The sequence below is a fragment of the Heterodontus francisci genome, chromosome 7 (genome assembly GCF_036365525.1).
Source record: "Heterodontus francisci isolate sHetFra1 chromosome 7, sHetFra1.hap1, whole genome shotgun sequence".
NCBI classification, from domain to species: domain Eukaryota; kingdom Metazoa; phylum Chordata; class Chondrichthyes; order Heterodontiformes; family Heterodontidae; genus Heterodontus; species Heterodontus francisci.
This window is the reverse complement of record NC_090377.1, coordinates 105,759,650-105,772,963: the sequence shown is the minus strand read 5'-3', so window position 1 is coordinate 105,772,963 and position 13,314 is coordinate 105,759,650. Positions and strand designations below refer to the sequence as shown.

Below are 13,314 nucleotides of genomic sequence, written 5' to 3'. Positions count from 1 at the left end.
TGCTTTTATTATATTGGGATATATCTCATCTGGGCCTGGGGATTTATCCACTTTTAAGCCCACTAATGCAGCTAATACTTCCTCCTTTTCAATGCTAATTTGGTCAAGTATATCACAATCCCCCTGCCTGATCACTACACCTACTTCATCCCTCTCCATAGTGAACACAGATGAAAAGTAATCGTTCAAAACCTCACCTATGTCCTCCGGCTGTACACACAGATTGCCTCTTAGATCCCTAATAGGCCCCACTTTTTCCCCTGGTTATCCTGTTGCCCCTAACATACTTATAAAACGCCATGGGATTTTCCTTTATCTTGTCTGCCAGTGATTTTTCATGCCCCCTCTTCGCTCTCCTAATTACTTTTTTAAGTACTCCCCTACACTTTTTATATTCCTCTCGGGCCTCTGCTGTTCTCAGCACTCTGAATCTGCTATACACCTCCTTTTTTTTTTTCTTCTCCAGTCCTCTATATCACTTGACATCCAGGTTTCCCTGGACTTATTGGGTGGCGCAGTGGTTAGCACCGCAGCCTCACAGCTCCAGCGACCCGGGTTCGATTCTGGGTACTGCCTGTGCGGAGTTTGCAAGTTCTCCCTGTGGCCACGTAGGTTTTTGCCGGGTGCTCCGGTTTCCTCCCACAGCCAAAGACTTGCAGGTTAATAGGTAAATTGGCCATTGTAAATTGCCCCTAGTGTAGGTAGGTGGTAGGGAATATGGGATTACTGTCGGGTTAGTATAAATGGGTGGTTGTTGGTCGGCACAGACTTGGTGGGCCGAAGGGCCTGTTTCAGTGCTGTATCTCTAAATAAATAAATAAATACTCTTCACCTTTATGGGAACATGCTGGAACTGAACCCTCGCAATTTCCTCTCTAAATGACTCCCACTGGTCTGATGTAGACTTTCCTATAAGAAGCTGCTCCCAATTCACTTTGGCCAGATCCTGTTTTATCATATTGAAATCTGCCTTCCCCCAATTCAGTACTCTTATTTCTGGTCCCTCGATGTCCTTTTCCATAACAACCTTAAATCTTACAGAGTTATGGTCACTATCCCCGAAATCCTCCCCCACTGCCACTTCTACCACTTGTCCGGCTTCATTCCCTAGGATTAAGTCCAGTACCGCTCCTCTTGTAGGACTTTACGTACTGGCTCAAAAGGCTCTCCTGAATGCACTTGAAGAATTCTGCCCCCTTTTAAGCTTTTTACACTAATACTATCCCCTCTATTATAGGGGAAGTTGAAATCCCCTACTATTATTACCCTATTATTTTTGCACCTCTCTGAGATTTGCCTACATATCTCTATCACTGCCTGACTGTTTGTTGGAGGCCTGTAGTACACTCCCAGCCAAGTGATAGCCCCCTTTTTGTTTTTACATTCTGCCCATATGGCCTCATTAGAGGAACCAACTAAAATATCATCCCTCCTTACTGCAGTAATTGACTCTTTAATCAATAGTGCAATGCCACTGCCTGTTTTACCCCCTCCCCTATCATGTCTGGAGATTCTGTACCCTGGGATATTGAGCTGCAAGTCCTGCCCTTCCCTCAACCATGTCTCAGTGATAGTAATAATATCATATTCCCATGTGTTAATCAACTCCCTCAATTCATCTGCGTTACTAGTAAGACTCCTTGCATTAAAATATATACAATCCAGCCTTGCATTATTTGCTTGAGCCTTAACAGGTCTACATTTACTCTGCCCTCCAGATTGACTTAGCTTCTCATTTATATTTGATTGTACAACGCCCCCTACTGTGCTTCCGCTCTGTATCCCATCCCCTTGCCAAATTAGTTTAAACCCCCCTCAACAGCACTAGCAAACTTCCCAGCAAGGATGCTGGTCCCGTTCCGGTTCAGGTGCAACCCGTCCATCTTGTACAGATTTCACCAGAAACAGACCCAGTGATCCAGGAAACTAAAGCCCTCCCTCCTGTACCATCAGCTCAACCATGCATTCATCTGCTCTATCCTCCTATTAATATACTCACTAGCCCGTGGCACCGGAAGAAACCCAGAGATTATAATCCTTGAGGTCATACTTTTTAATCTGCTACCTAGCTCCCTAAGTTCTTTTTGCAGGACCTCATCCATCTTTCTACCTATGTCATTAGTACCAACATGGACCACGACCTCGGCTGTGCACCTTCACCCTCCAGAATACTTTGTAGCCGCTCGATGATATCCAAGACCCTTGCACCAGGGAGGCAGCATACCATCCTGGAATCATGTCTGCGACCACAGAAACGCCTATCTGTTCGTCTAACCATAGAATCCCCTACCACTATTGCCCTCTTGTCCCTTTTTTCTCCATCCCAGCACAGCTGAATCAGAATTCTCCAGAGGAATCCTCTCATCGGTACTCGGAACTGAATATCGGTTAGAAAATGGGATGTCCTGCACTACCTGCCCTGACTTTTTTTTGTCCATCCGGCGGTCACCTCCCGACTGCTCTCCTAGGCACCGGCTTGACTACGTCCTGAAACATGCCATCCACGTAGTCCTCCACCTCACGGATGCACCACAGTGACTCTAGCCACCGCTCGAGCTCCGAAACTCGAAGCTCAAGCTTCTGCAACCGGAGGCACTTACTGCAGACATGTTCGCCAAGGTCACGTGGCACATCCACAACTTCCCACATTGCACAGGAGGTACATTCCGCTTGGCCAAGCTGCCCTGCCATTACTTACACTAGCAAGTTTTTTTTTCATTGTAAAAGTAATAACTTACCAGCTATTTACAATAAACTTTTATCCCCTGAACCTTTGAGGCTGAGAAAGAAAAAGATCAAAGAGCACCTTCCACTGCACCCAGCCAACGAAAATACCCACACTTAACTTACAGCCTCGCTCCATGCAAACGGCACTAGTATAGCCAGTAAATACTAAAACTTTACAGGTAGCTGGCCTAGGGCTTTAATTTAAAGGAACCTTTTTTTTAAACTTCAATCAATCTCAGTTATCCCCAGTCAATAACAGCTGCTGCCCACTGACCAATCAGTGCACAGAATTTCAGTGATGTCATTGTTTGTTTTTTTTCCCACACTAAATGATTTAGATCTAATTGCCATTAGAGACATGGTTATAAAGTGATCAAGGTTGGGAAATAAATATTCTAAGGTATACAATATTTCAGAAAGACAGAATGGCAAAGTAGGAGGGATAGTCTTGCTAATAAAGGATGACATAAGGACATTAGTGAGAAAGGATTTGCCCTCAAAAGATCGTGATGTAGAATCAGTATGGGTGGAAATGAGGAATAGCAAGAATCAGAAAACACTGATGGGAGTAATTTATAGGCCTCCAAACAGTAGTTATACTGCTGGACAGAGCATTAACCAAGAAGTTATTGGAGCTTGTAACAAAGGCAATGTAATAATTGTGGGGGACTTTAATCTTCATATTAACTGGGGCAATGAAATTGGCAAAAATGGTCTAGAAGATGAGTTTGTAGGTGTTTTTGGGACAGTTTCTTGGAGCAGTACGTTGTGGAACCGACTAGGAATAAAGCTGTCTTAGATCTAATATTGTGTAATGAAGCAGGGTTAATTAGTAATGTCATAGAAAAAGATCCACTGGGAAATAGTGATTATAATACATTGAATGTTAAGTTTGAAAATGACATGCTCCAATCCCAAACAAGAATCTTAAACTTAAACAAAGCCAATTACGTAGGTATGGGAGAGAACTGGCTACGGTAAATTGGGTAATTGGAGTAAAGGGTATGGTGGTAAATGAACAATGGGAAACCTTCAAAGAAACAATTCAGAATGTTCAACAAAAATACATTCCTTTGAAAAACAGAAGCCCAGCAAGAAAGACCCATCCATGGCTCACTCAGTAAGTTAAGATCAGTATTAGATTAAAAGAAGACCCTTACAATATTGCAAAAAAACATGTAGCAAGTTTGAAGATTGGGGGTGTCTTAGGAACTAGCAAAGGGCCACCAAAAAGTTGTTGATAAAGGGAAAAAATAGAATGAAAGTAAATTAGCCAGTAAAATAAAAACACATTGTAAGAGCTTTTATTGGTATATAAAAGGGAAGAGAGTAGCTAAAGTAAACATTGGTCCCTTAGAAGCAGAGACAGGAGAAATTATCATGGGGAGTGAGGAAATGGCAGAGGTATTGAACAAATATTTTGGCTGAAATTTGAGCGTGCCGCTATTTGCAGCGACATGCTCCGATATTGCTGGTCTTCCCGCTTGAATGCGATATTTCGCATGGGGGCTAATTTAAATGGAGGGGTGGAGCAGTCGTCCAGGGCATTTTTAGAGGGCTTCAAGCCCTTAGGAAAAATTGAGTTTTTAAAGTGACATAACTGTAGATTTTCTTTTTTTTAAAAAAAAATATTAAAAGCTGAAGGCCCTTTTCCAACCCCCCAATTTTATTTTATTGGCCTACATCACAAACATTAACTTTATTCCCACCCCAAACTTTCCCCTCCAACCTCGTCACGTTTGCTCTTCAACCCCTTCCCACCATCCTCACAGCCAATAAAAAATGTTTCCAACCCTTCGCCCTCCCTGATGATTTCACTCCTCTCCCCTGTCCACCAGTGTCTCGCCTTGGAACTCCGAACAGAGTTCCGAAGGCACGGGAGCTGCGGCTGGCAGCTGTAATATCAGCATGGGACAAGGTAGGTTAATTTGAATGATTTTATGTTAATTATAATAAAATGAAACCCCTGTCACTCGCCGGGGTGGGGTTGGTTGGGGGATCCGCACCGAGGCCTTGCCGTCACCAGTAAAATGCGCCGGGGCCTTCTCAGCATCGGGAGTCGTGGCAGGCAGTATACCTGGATTTCCAAAAGGCATTTGATAAGCTGCCACACAAAACGTGAATAGGCAAGATAAGGGCTCATGGAGTTGGGTGTAATATATTAGCATGGGTAGAGGATTGGTCAGCAGACAGGAAGTAATAGGTGGGCATAAATGGGGCATTTTCAAGTTTGCAGGCAGTGAATAGTGGAGTGCCGTAAGGATCAGTGCTGGGGCATCAGCTATTTGCAATCTATATTAATGATTTAGATGAGACAGAGAGTAATGTATCTTAAGTTTGTTGTTGATACAAAGGTAGGTGGAAAGGTAAGCTGGGGGGAGGACACAGTGAGGCTGCAAAGAGATCTCAGCAGATTAAACACTGGAGGTCATGGGCAGAATTAAAGAGAAAAGAATTTAAAAATATAGTGGGAGTTGTGTATAGGCCCCCTGCCAGCAGCTGTGAAGTGGTAGAATGTATAAATGCAGAGATTAGATAAGTATGTAACAAAGGCAGAGTGGTTTTAATAGGGAAATGTAATTCTACATATATTGGGATAAGCAGACTAGCACATGTCAGAAAGGTAGTAAATTTCTTGTGTTTAGGATCGTTTTCTGCAACAGTACGCTCTAAAGCCAAGAGGGGTAATGCCATATTGCATTAGTAATGTTTAATGAGCCAGATTTAGTTAACAGCCTAACGGTGTGTGAACTTTTATCTAATAGCAATCATACTATGGCCAAGTTCATCATAGTGTTTGAAAGGGAGAAATGTGAAACAGTTACTAAGACTCTAGATTTAGGTAAGGCTGACTTCAAATTGTTCAGACAGAGACTGCCCACAGTAAACTGGATGGATCTATTAATGAATAAAACAACAGAAGCCGGAACAACAGAACAATGGAGGTGTTCAAAGAATTTATTGTGATACAGAACCAATTCATACTCATAAGGGGCAAAAGCTCTACTTGCCAAAACAACAGCCTTGGACAACCTGATAGTTAAGAGACAACATAAGACTAAGAGAAAAAGCATACAAAAATGCAAAATATAGCACAGATCCTGGCAAATGGGAGATATGTAAAGAACAGTAAAAGGTGACATAATTATAACATAGCTATAAAAAGGGAGTGTGAAAGGAAACCTGCAGGGGATATTAAAATCAGTGCAAAAGTGTTTGACAATTATATTTGGAAAACTAGGGCCCCTTGACAACTGATAATGGTAGTATCATCAATAAAAGTAAGGATAGAGTGGACATGTTGAATAATCACTTTGTGTCACGGTAATTTGATCAAAGTTTTCAAGATAGCCTAGGGGAGTGGGCACCAGTATTTAGAAACCGCAAAGGGGAACAAGGTGCAATAAGTGTTAGATAGTGCTAGACAAGGAAGTAATACCATATTAGCCAGGAGCAGACTAAGAAGGACTAAGAGAAATACAAAGAGAGGTTTGCAAGGCATGTATGTAAACACACAAAGTGTGGTGAATAAGATTGGTGAGCTACAAGCAAAATAGTGTGTGGGAATATATGCAGTGGCAATAACGGAAACATGGCCTAAAAATGCTGGAGACTGGGTTCTCAAGACTCAAGGATACAAGTGTTCAGAAAAGATAGGGAAGGGAAAAAGGGAGTGGGTGGCAGCATTAAGGAAGACATTGTAGTGTTCGAAAAAGCAGCATGTCTTTGGACAGAATCTGTTTGGTTAGAGCAGTGGAACAAAAAGGGTATGATCACAGTACTGGGATTTTCTTTTGGCCTTCAAGTAGTGAGAGATTGAGGAGCAAATCTGCTGGGCAATCGCACCGATGTACAAGAATTATAGAGTGGTGATATTGGGGAACTTTAATTACCCAAATATTGATTGGGATAGTGTTAGAGTAAAGGGTAAAGTGGGAAGAATTTCTGAAATGTGTTTAGGAGAATGTTCTAAGTCCAGCTAGGAAGGAGACATTGCTGGATCTGGTGCTGGGGAATGTGGTGGCCAGGTGGACCAAGTGCCTGTGGGGAAAACACTTGGGTAAGAGTGATCATCATGTCATAAGGTTTAGATTAGTAATGGAGAAGCACAAGGAACAACCTAAAGTAGAACTTCTAAATTGAAAAAGGGCTAACTTCAATGGGGTGAGAGGGGACCTAGCCAGGGTGAAATGGGACCAAAGATTGACAGGAAAAACTGTAACGGAACAATGGGTGATCTTTAAGGAGGAGATGTTTCGGGTGCAGGCTAGGTACGGTCTAATGAGGGGAAGGCAGGAGAACGAAAGCCAGGGCTCCTTGAATGACGAGGGAGATAGGGACTATGATGAAACCAAAATAAAGAGGGTGTATGATGCATGCCAGGTGAAATCTTTAAGCGAGAACCAGGACAAGTACAATAGGTTGAGTGGGGAAGTGAAGAGGAAAATAAGACTGACAGAGAATATAATAGAATGGAAGTGAACATAAAAGGGAACCCAAAAATCTTCTACCAGCATACAAATACTAAGTGGGTAATAAGAGGCAGGGAGGTTTCTATTAGAGATAGAGAGTGATATAGCTTAGCGGCAGACAGATGGTCGACAAGGGTGTTCCAGGGTTCAGTTCCAGGACCACTGAGTTTTTTGATATATATAAATGACTTAAGTCATACACACTGGAAGTGCGATTATTCAACAATCATGGACTAATTCTGAAGTTATTAAAAAAAAAAAGGGCTTTGCCTTTAAAAAATGAACCTTTATTTGAAAGAGTGAACAATGGTCCAAAATGGCCACCAACGAAAAGGGGATTGGCCTTTGGTGTTTTAAACTGTCTGACAAAGATAAAGGACAAATCTTCAAAGCTAAAAGATGTCAATGGAGCCCATCTTATATTTATCCTAAAACATTCCAGAATTGAATGTTGTGTTCTGAAACAAAGGAGGTATGAAGTAGCCACATTCTGGACCATTGTGCAGTCATCATGCGGAAGAAATGAGAATGTCTGCTATCAGGAGGTGAGAGGTAATTATACAGCAATGAGAGCTAGAAGTAACCCAGTGTCTTCAACAGAATCTACAATCATTTCAGGCCTGCATCCATTTGAAACTTGATTCTCGAGAGAATTCAACAGGCTTATCATAACCTTCCCCGCCAGCCCCCACTAAAAACTACCATCCTTCGCCACAATTTTGTCCATACACTTAAGCTATTGATCTTTCTTTGTAATGTTAGCTTCCATCTACGCTGCTTGTAATATTGTCTGTTTTGTTAATATTGGCAAACTTGGATTGTGGCCTTCTATTCCATCATCTAAGTTGTTAATAAATATGGTGAATAGTTGAAGCCCCAATATAGATCCTTGCAGGCCACCACATCCTGCCAATTAGAGTGTCTGCCCCTTATCCTTACTCTGTTTCCTGCTACTCAGCTAATTTCTTAATCGGGTCAATAATTTGCTTTTGGTTCCAGGAGTTTCAACTTAACAAACAGTCTCTTATGAGGAATTTATCAGATGTGATAAAATCCAAAGACATTCTGCCATTCCACTTCAGTCACCTCTTCAGAAAATTTAATCAGGTTTGACAGGCATGACCTACCCTTTACAAATCCTTGCTGGCTTTCTCTAATCAGCTGAAAATTTTCAAAATATTCAGTCACTCTTTCCTCAACTGTACACTGTAGTAATTTCCCAACAACAGATATTGGGCTAACGGGGTATAATTCCCTGGTTTCCCCCTCTCACCTTTCTTAATAGCGGAGTGACATGCACAACTTTCCGATTTAAAGGAAAGATTTCTGAATCGAGAACTTTGGAAGATTATAATTTGGGCATCTGCAATATTCTCACTTACTTCCTTTAAAACCCTGGGGTGGAAACAATGCAATTGTGGGGATTTGTTGCTCTAATGCCGTTATGTTCATTACTATTATTTTTCTTCCATTTAATTTTCGTGTGTCCCCATCCTTGATTCAACATTGGTTTCCTTGGGATTTCCAGCATGGTGACCTACAGTAAATACTGAAGTAAAGTAACTATTGAGCATGTCCACCATTTCCTTATTTTCATTTACAATATCGCTTAACAGTTTTCAAGGTACCCACATTGCTCCTGACTGCCCTTTTTTTTTGCTCATGAAAAAAAAATTGTGCTGATTTGATATCTCTTGTAATTTTTTATACTGCCTTTTTGTAGCTCTTTATTTCTTTTGTTCTTTGTATCTCTCCCCCATTGCCAGACCCTGTGCTGACCTTTGCTTTTTTATGCTTTTTCTTTTAATTTTATGTTATCTCTTACCTCTAGTCATCCATGGTTTTTTGGGCAAGTAGAGCTCTTGCCCCTAAGGTATATAATCTGTTTCTATGTCACAAATTCTATTTTGAACCACCTTTCACTAATCTGCTGTCATTTTACCCATTATCTGTTGTGCTCAGTTAATTGAAGTTTATGAGAAATGTACATGTGATATCACCAAGCTAACCTTTAGGACTAACCTGATGGTTTATAAAGCCTGTGTTCTCAGCACCTTTCTGTATGGCTGTGAAACATGGGCGACTTAACAGCTACCAGGGAAAGATGCTCTATGATTTCGATCTTTGCTGTCTGCGGCACATATATGGGTATATCCTGGCAGGACAAAATCGCAAATGTGGCAGCCCTCTCAAAGGCAGAGTTCCCAAGTATGTTGGCACGAGTCAAATAGGCGGCTTCAGTGGATTGGAAATGTCTGTAAGATGGAAGACGGTCGCGTACCCAAGGACCTTCTGTCTGGTGAGGTAGCCAGGGCCAGACGACCAGTTGGACGCCCAAAGCTCTGCTTGAAGGATGCTTTCAAGCATGACATGAATGCCCTAAATCTCGACTATCGCATCTGGCGAAAGAGGGAAATGGTGACTCATCCAGTGGATTTGTGTGCTCTACCATGATGACCAGTTGCTACATTGACAATGTCACTTGGCAGCTTCACGTGCAGCACCTGTGGCAGAACCTGCCTCTCAAGGATTGGCCTTCACAGTCATCAGCAATGGTGCACCAAGAAAAGACACCCCACCTAAATGGATTGTTTGCTGCGTGTCCATCATCATCATTCATAGATGGAAGAATGCTAAGCATGTCAGTTTATTGTGGACAATCTTTGTCTCATTGTGTTGAAGTCAGACGTACCTAAATCTAGAGTATTAATAACTTTTGCATTTCTCCCTTTCGAATGCTATGTTGTGCTCGATCATAGTAGGACCGTTATTAGATAAATGTTTACTCACTGTTAGCCTAAATCTGGCTCATTACTCATTATCACATCTAGTATGACCTCCCTCTTTGTTAGTTCTAGGACGTATTATTACAGAAAACTGACCTGAAGGCACTCAAGAAATTCACTACCTTTCTGACATGAGTTGGTCTGCTTATCCCAATCTGTGTGAAAGTTAAAATTCCCCCCTGCCCCCCATTTAAATCACTCTGCCTTTGCTAATGCATGTTTAATCTCTGCATTTATACATTTCCAACACTTCACAGCTACTACCTGGGGGCCTGTAAACAACTCTCACTGCACTCTTAAATCCTCTTCTGTTTGTTAATTCTATCCATAAAGTCTCCACTGTCTGTTATCATTCAAGTAATTTCAACCTTAATCACTGAGGATACTCCTCCCCCTCTACTATTTTCCCTGTCTTTTCTGTAGACCTTATAACCTGGTACATTTAGTTCACAGTCCTGACCATCTTGCAGCCGTGTCTCAATAATGGCTGCCGCGTCTTCAAGTAGAATTTGCACCTGCAATTCATTCAGTTTGATCCTTGTACTCTTTTTTTTATTCGTTTGTGGGCGTTGCTGGCTAGGCTAGCATTTATTGTCCATCCCTAATTGTCCTTGAACTGAATGGCTTGCTAGGCCATTTCAGAGGGCATTTAAGAGTCAACCAACCACATTGCTGTGGGTCTGGAGTCGCATGTAGGCCAGACCAGGTAAACAGATTCCTTTTCTCTAAAGCACATTAGTGAACCAGATGGGTTTTTACAACAATTGACAATGGTTTCATCGTCACCATTAGACCATCTTTTAATTCCAGATTTATTAATTGAATTCAGATTTCACCATCTGCCGTGGTGGGATTCGAATCCATGTCCCCAGAGCATTAGCTTGGGCTCTGGATTACTAGTCCAGTGATATTACCACTACGCCACCGCCTCCCGAGGTCTGCTACAAACTGTCCAGATACTATTCCCCCTCTCTTGTGTGTTGGAGTATCTCCAACTTCCACTTCAGCTCAATGATTCTTGAGCCAGAGAGATTTGAGCTGGTGACATCTGCAGACGTATTCATTCACTGTCCACAAACTCCTACGTGCTGCAGCCCAAACACGCAGCCTGCTCTGCCATATTTTAGTCTATAATATTTATATCTACTTTTTAGTCTGTTTTTAAGTTTCTTTGAAGACACCAACTTGCAGAAAGTTCTAAAACACTGGACAGAATTTAAAATATTTACTGCCTCAAGTTTACTCAAGCTACAAGTATTGGAGGCAAAAGCAGCACCAAATTCCCACGCTGACCAAATTTTTAACTTCACACTGTTTGATACATTCTGTTTATGGCATCTGTGTGACCGCATTGTGCGACAGCAGATAACTGTTCAGACTGCTTGTTCACTACCCAGTCTTGGATGAGCCACAGTTTTCTGCTGTTACAAATGGAGAAGACTGAAGTTGTTGTGTTCGGCCCCACCATTTGCTGCATACCCTTGTCACCAATTCCACCTCCTTCCTAGGCCACTGTTTCAGGATGAACGGTTCACAGACTTAGCACTCTATTGCACCCCAACTTGAACTTCTGCCTCCATATCATCTTCACAAAGACCACCTACTTCCACCTCCATTGCATTGTCTACCTCTGGCCCTGCCTCAGCTCATCTGACACTGAAACCTTTATCCATGCTTTTGGCACCTCCAGATTTGCCTGTTCCAATATCTCCTGCTTGGTTTCTCATTCTCCATCCTCTGTAAACTTCAGGTCCTCCAAAACTCTGCTGTCCTGATCCCATCCTGCACAAGACCTGCCACCTCTTTCCTTGCAGACCTACATTGGATTCCAGTCCCCTACACCTGTAGTTTAAATTTTTCATTGTTATGTTTTAATCCTTTCATGCTTTGCCCCAATCCTATAACTCTAATTTTCTCCAGCCTGACAATCTCCCTTTCACTTTGTACTGGCATTGGTGGCCACACCTTCTGCTGTGGAGGCCATACACGATGGAATTTCCTCCTGAAATCCCTACACCTGTCCAACTACCTCTCGTTTAAGGTTCACCTAAAAAAAAACGCTTCTTTGACGAACCTTATGGTTATCCCTCTTAATGTCTCCTTTGTCTCATTGTCCATTTTTGTCTGATAACACTTCTTTGAAGCACCTTGGAAGTTTTTTTTTACATTAAAGGTGCTTTGTAAATGCACATTGTGCGTCCAGTTGGTTGTATACTTTACGCACCATTTTCTCGAGTGACCTCCCTCCCTGTTGGTCCAATGGCTTCCTTTTAGTACTTTTCTCATGTGGCCATGATTTAAGCGTGAACTTTGATTGTTGGCTGATTTGTAGTGAGCCTGATTGTGTCTTCACTTGACATCCACTTCCAGCAACAGTTACTGGGAAAGGATCAAGAGTGCTAATTTGCTAATTTTCCTCTCTCTAAGCCAAGGATGGTGAGACCAGTTACTACTACTGATTTGATAATTAATTTCATCGATAGAGCTACTCCTGTTAAAATTTTGGTGTTGAAGGGAGTTAATTTGCCAGCTGGGTAACTGACATTTTGGCATCCAAAACTAATTTGAATGAGCTTTATTTCATTCAGTACTTCTATGTTGCTATGTAAGGTGTTGAAGCTATGTTAACTAGTACTTTTATTTTCCTTTTTAGGATGACTTGCCAAATAATCGAGTAAATTGTTTCAGTATTATGCGATTGTTTTATTACGCAAGATTAGGGCTTATATGGGATTGCAAATAATATATTAACGTGGATTAAGGATTGATTAATGGCCAGAAAACAGAGTAGCAATAAACAGTTCATTTTCAAGTTGGCAGATGGAGTACCACAAGAATCAGTGCCTGGGCCTCGACTATTTGCAATCTAATATCAGTGGTTTGGATGAGGAGGCCGAGTGCTATATGTCCAAGTTTGCTGCTGATACAAAGCCAAGGAGAAAGTTGTGAGGAGGATGCAATGAGGCTGCAAAGGGATTGGGCTGGAGGGTGGGAGATGAAGTGTAATGTGAAATTATCCAATTTGGTTGGAAGAATGAAAAAGCAGGATATTTTTTAAAAGGTGTGAGACTATTAAGTGTTGGCACTTAAAATGATTTGGGTGTTCCTGTACACAAATCACAGAAAGTGGAGTTGATCAAGACAATCAGCCATGATCTTTCTTGGCGGAGTAAGCTTGAGGAGTTGTATGGCCTACTCCTGCTCCTATTTCTTATGTTCTTCTGTAGAACACGGTCATGTTGGTCATTGGCATTTTAGACAGTGATTTGTCACCAGCCACGCCAGAGCCTCGGGAAGAATGTTAGACCACTGCAAAATGTCAAATCACA

General features: G+C 41.8%; 1 protein-coding gene across 1 annotated transcript in view; it reads left to right on the top strand.

The window, feature by feature from the left end:
• Nucleotides 1-13,314, top strand: part of wdr12 (WD repeat domain 12) — a 59,667-nt gene that overhangs the window by 33,952 nt on the left and 12,401 nt on the right. The window lies entirely within an intron of this gene.